The sequence below is a fragment of the Penaeus japonicus genome, unplaced genomic scaffold (genome assembly GCF_977035675.1).
Source record: "Penaeus japonicus unplaced genomic scaffold, GWHDUDI00000001_assembly GWHDUDI00000011, whole genome shotgun sequence".
Lineage (NCBI taxonomy): Eukaryota > Metazoa > Arthropoda > Malacostraca > Decapoda > Penaeidae > Penaeus > Penaeus japonicus.
The window spans coordinates 24769444-24775443 of record NW_028234413.1 but is presented as its reverse complement, the minus strand read 5'-3'; the positions used below and the strand labels follow the sequence as shown (position 1 = coordinate 24775443).

The 6000-nt window shown below is 38.1% G+C and overlaps 1 protein-coding gene across 7 annotated transcripts in view; it reads left to right on the top strand.

Annotated features, from left to right (window-relative positions):
• Positions 1 to 6000, top strand: part of rhea (Talin_middle and talin-RS domain-containing protein rhea) — a 149394-nt gene that overhangs the window by 119258 nt on the left and 24136 nt on the right. The window lies entirely within an intron of this gene.

Here is a 6000-nt window from a genome sequence, read left to right as displayed (position 1 = left end):
CAGCTGCGCTTCGCTGATTCACCACTATTGTGTACTGCCCTAACTAGGACTAAAAGGACATTTGTGCAGATGGAAAAGAGCTGCATAATTTAAGGGCAGAGAGGTAGTTTCCCCATTCTGGTAGGAGTGTGGGATACACTCCTTTAGTATGTTGAGAGATCACTTGTGCCAGTGGCAAGTTGTGACACAGGGAGCAGCTCACATTCGTGCTGGGGGGGGGGGGGGGTTATCTGATGAGATAATACATTCCAGCTTCCCTGGAATGTCTGGAAACCTTACTCCCCCATGGAAAGAAGTGGATTCTTCCAGAAGTGTACAGGCCAGGGATTGGTAACAGTATCATTCCAGCACACGGAGCGCTACGATTGGTCAGACAGGGTGTGGGCTCGTGTGGATTCGACGCAGTGATAGTTGAGCTCCTGCTGTTTCTTTAGTCCCTGGAAAGACCTCCTAGTGTCAACAGTACCTGAACTAAATCCCTGAAGCACTGTCCACATGATGGCCTTTCTCATGTTTAGCAGATTCTGTACTGGATTGACCAATTTTATGTTGAACATAGTTAAGGTGTCTGAAAGGGACTTGTGCACCTTTTGTCGCTTCATTTCTTCGATATTCTTCATCGGAACTGTAACTTAAGTGAGTATGTTGGTACTGTTGTGCTACTGAGTGCACTAGCTAAGTTTGAGAGGTTTTTGAAATTTTGACCAATAACCACACAAATTTTCAATTTTTCACAGTATGGTACCTTTCTTGACAATGGTCAAATTCCTCCGTAATTTAAATCATTTGTGACATATGCATGTTAGAATAGACAGAGGAATTTTACTAAATTGTTACATTAGAATAGATCCAGATTTCTTTAGTGTAGTGGAAATAAACTAATATGATAGACATGGTAGCTGAGAATGTGAGACCATAACGCATAGTTCTAACACTTGCCATATAGATTGTGCATATTGTGGAACATAGATTTTAATGTATACATATGAGAGTACTATCAGAAAATGGATCTCCTAATTTGAGAATTGTAGGTATCTTAGGTATCCTGTATAGTGGAGTTGTCTGAGTTGAAACAGTGCTTGGGTCTTGCATACTTTGTCATATATATTGAATTAATCAATTTTCTCTTCTGAGACAACCAGAGGTAAGTAAGCAAATATTGTTAAGATATTCTCAATCATATAATATGGTTGTAGTGTTTTCTCATGTTGTATTCTTACAGGCTATAGGAGTAAAGCCACTGGCCTGGCAAAATTGATATGAAAGACACTGTTTTGAATGTTTTTTCTAAAGCAGTAGGCATTTTACAGAGTCCCAGTGCAAAAAGCTTGTTTCAGTTTTGCTTGCTGCAAAAGACCTGTGCTCATATACCGTATTTTTAGTCTGGCTGGTGTGTTTACACAGCTAGTGATAACAACAGGCCTCTGGTATGTTAAGGCGCCTACTTGTATTTTAGGGTTAGCATGAAAAACTGTCCAACGGGCTCCCCTTCTGAAATGAGAAGCCTGGTGATTGTTGGACTACTTTTGTTTTACTTTTGAACTGATATGCTGTGGGGGCTAGAGAGAATATAAAATGCTTGAACAGGGAATTGCTCATCTTCTAAACTGCTCTTGATTTATTTATGTTTAAGAAGTAGTGGAACCACTTGCGAAGAATTGTAGACAAAAACTCCCAAGAGAAAGACTTGGCTGTTCGAAATATTCTGTTACCTTGTTAGAGAAGTTTGGAGAGTTTAGCATTATCTCTGAGGTATGAATTGGCTAACTGTTTGATGTACATGTTTGTTTGTACTGTGCGTAGGTATTGATGCAGTGAACTTTAATCTCTTTTCTTTATGCATTCAGCCTTTGTTCTGTCGTCTTATTCCGTGCGTTTTTTTTAAGTGGAGTATTTATAAACCCATATATTAATGAATTATCACCTAAACCAATGAGAAATATTGTGATTATCGTAAATGTGTGTAATCTCGCTTCTCACCTCGGCCACTAAGTATGAACTCTAGATCATGGTTATCGAACTAATAATTCAGTAAGATATATATAAACTGGTCAAAATAAGTATATTTCACATATCAGACTGCATGTTTTCTGTATCACGTGGGCGCTAATGATTGTAATGATTTTGGTCATTTTCCAGGATGATACGGATAATGGTTATATCATGCAACATGTACAGAAATGGTTATTATAATGATATGGATGGCAACCACGAGGATCATAATGGCATCGGAATGTGCATCACTTCACGAAGAACAATAACTAATGATAGATACAACTATAACGAAAGCTATTTTGATAGCCTAGTAGAAGCAGTAGTATAGTGGTGGTAGTAGAAATAGTAGCATCATAATTACTTCCAAAGTGTTTTTATCATCGGTGTCCCGTCGCGTTGTCAAAGTCAGAATAGACCGCGTTTTCCAGTGACAGTCCTTGCCGGGCGACGTGTTTCGCCGCTGCGCTCGCCGAGGCCGGGTGCGGGAACCCTACTTGACTCCTAAACGGTTATTCATCGCGTTCGAATCTATTCCCGCAATTGCTCATTTCGCTTCATTGTGGGCTTTTATTTATCAGATCATTTGTTTAACATGTGATACTTATTACGAACAATTATTAAAATTCTAGTTAACAAATTTATTTTTATTACTGTTAGATATTGGTTTTATGATTTCATTTTGTCATCGATGTTACTGGTACTTGTTGGTTAACTTTTTGTTATTATCAGTCTTTCATTGCTATGCCTTAAAGTTGCCGTTATTTGTATACTGTTGATATTGATATATGCCATGATAATGATAATTTCTTTCATTATTATTATTACTATTACTATTATTGTTTTATTATTATGATTATTGTTGTTTATAATGAAATCAGCAATAGTGATGATAATAGATAGTATTGATTAAGGGACTCTTATTACCTATTTTTTTATTATTATTATGATCATCATTATCATCATCGTTATCATTATTGTTATTACCACCGGTATTATTATTTTCGCCATTTTCATTGTCATCATTATGAATATCATTATCATTATTTCTATCGTTTTATTTATTATCCTCCACATCATCGTCACTGTACTTGTCCTCGGATTATTTTGTTTAGTTATCTTTATAATGTATTATTTTTATTATGATTATCTTTGTCCCCCCCCCTTTAATGCAGTTAAAGTTTTTTGTTATTATCCGATATGAATTTGTATTATCATTATATGAACTGTAAATCAACATTAGTGTTGTAGGATGCAGTCGATCTTCTGTAATCCTACCAATGCTAGTAATAATATCAATGGAATTAACTCTTGATCGGTGTGTATTCTTTTATTTACATCTTGATAACAGTTTCCCATCGTAAGTCAAAATCTCATGGGACAGAAATATGACTTGTTATATCGTCGTTTTCTTCGGTCTGGGAAGGCGAAGATGAATTAAGATTTTGTTGATCTTATTTCGTTCTTCGGTCATTATTATTATTGTTGTTATTATTATCATTGCTGTTGCATTTTTGTTTATAGAGAGATTACAATGCCATGGCTAACATCGTCAGCGTCCAAGGCACTTATCATCGCCATGCATGTTCTATCGCGTGATATCGATCTCGGAATTATCATCGAATTATCATCGGTGTTATGTTTTCCGTTTCGTATTGATTCGCACTCGTAATGTATACCGCGACTGCCCTCTCGGATGCCCTTCCGCCTTTGTGGCAGTTGACTTCCATGCGCGGCCTGTTTCCCCCTCCATAATCTTGCTTGTTTTCTCTGGCGCGTTGTCAGAGGCTCGATCGCCGTGGACCTGTTTCACTGAGCCCCGACAAAGATACCTGATTGCTCAAAGGTAACCATGGTAATTCGGCGGCGCTGGAGTCTCGCGCGCTGGTGATTCCGGGCTCTCGACTCGTCAGCCTCTCATTATTTCGTGTACTCTCTCTCTCTCTCTCTCTCTCTCTCTCTCTCTCTCTCTCTCTCTCTCTCTCTCTCTCTCTCTCTCTCTCTCTTCCTCTCCCTCTCTCTTCCTCTCTCTCTCCCTCTCCCTCTCCCTCTCCCTCTCCCTCCCTCTCTCCCTTCCCATACCTCTCATTACTCTCCCACAAACTATCTCTTTCTTTCTTTTCCCCCCTTCCTTCTCTCTCTGTTTCCCATCCCCAACCCCTCCCTCCCTGCCTATTTCTCTCTCACTCCCCCACAAACTATTACTTAAACAGGAGCTGAAATTTCTTCCAAATAAACACAATTAACTTCTGCTGAGAAAGGGTAGCCGCTCGAAGTCTTGCGGGCAATTGCCACGTCCTCGCAACGCTTCCAGACCCCTCGCCCTTCATCCTAGCTTTCGCGAAGGCTTTCAAGATGGGTGTCTGAACCCGCGTCTGATTTCTGGCCAATTAGAATAATTTATTTGGGTGCCAGCACGTCTGCATTTAACTACATACCCGGTGACTCCTTCCTTTAGACTGGCTTTTCACACCTTATATGATAACGGAGCTTGTGGGAAATTGTAGTTTACATAATCTCCGCAGACCGCGTCTGAGACCTGTGTGGGTGAGGAAGGCCCTTGACTTAGGTTCATGGAACATTTATAGGTCAGAAGAATATGTGTGTGTTTGTGTGCGTGCACACATGTACAAAAGCATGTTTAATGATTTTTATTTGGAGGTGCCAACAAAGCGAGTGTGTTTTGAATTTAGCCACCACTCTATTTTGTACTCTGTAAATCTTGAAGAGAAAGAATCTCTGTTTTTGTGCCCAAGATCAAGCAGATAATCTCTATGAGAATGTGTTTTTATTTTAACGAAAAGCAGCATTTTATAAGGATAAAAGCCGTTAATTGGATGAGCTATTCTCAGATAAAGATGCAAACCTATCAAGGCGACAGTGGATTTGACTATATAGATAGACAGATAGATAGGTATGTATGTGTGCGTGTGTATTATATATATATAATATATATATATATATATATATATATATATATATATATATATATATATGTGTGTGTGTGTGTGTGTGTGTGTGTGTGTGTGTGTGTGTGTGTATATATATATATATGTATATATATATATATATATATATATATATATATATATATATATATATATATATATACATATATATGCATATGTATATATAATATATATTATATATATATATATATATATATATATATATATGTATATGTATATTCACATATATATGTATATACATATACACATATATATGTATTATGTATATATAGAATATATTATATATATATATATATATATATATATATATATATATATATATGTATATACATATACACATATATATGTATTATGTATATATAAATATATATTATATATATATATATATATATATATATATATATATATATATAATGTATATATGTGTGTATGTGTGTGTTCCATCTGAGATAGTGTTATTAGTTTGCGTGTTTGTATTTTGGTAATCCATCGAAAACAAGCACTGTTTGTATGTTTGTGCGTGTTTTTGTTGTATATTGATTTAATCAAGAATTAGGCATTGTATGAAGGTTGGCCAAGTAATTTACCCATCCCAAGCAAGTACATTTGGAATGGGTACTACACTAGTCAATTTGAATGTCTAAAGGTTTAAAACTGCATAGAAGTGTAAGAAAAAACACATAAGATGCTGAGTTTGGCAAAAAAGGGAAGAAATTAGGTAACAGAAAGTGCATTTTTGCGGCGCGGCTCCCAGCACTCCCCTTTCGGTATGCCGCGGTCAAGTCTCTCTCTCTCTCTCTCTCTCTCTCCCTCCCTCCCTCCCTCCCTCTCTCCCTCTCTCTCCCTCTCTCTCCCTCCCCCCTCTCCCTCTCTCCCTCCTCCCCCCTCTCCCTCTCTCTCCCTCCCCCCTCTCCCTCTCTCTCCCTCCCCCCTCCCTCTCTCTCCCTCCCCCCCTCTCCCTCTCTCTCCCTCCCCCCCTCTCCCTCTCTCTCCCTCCCCCTTTCTCCCTCTCCCTCCCTCCCTCCCTCCCTCCCTCCCT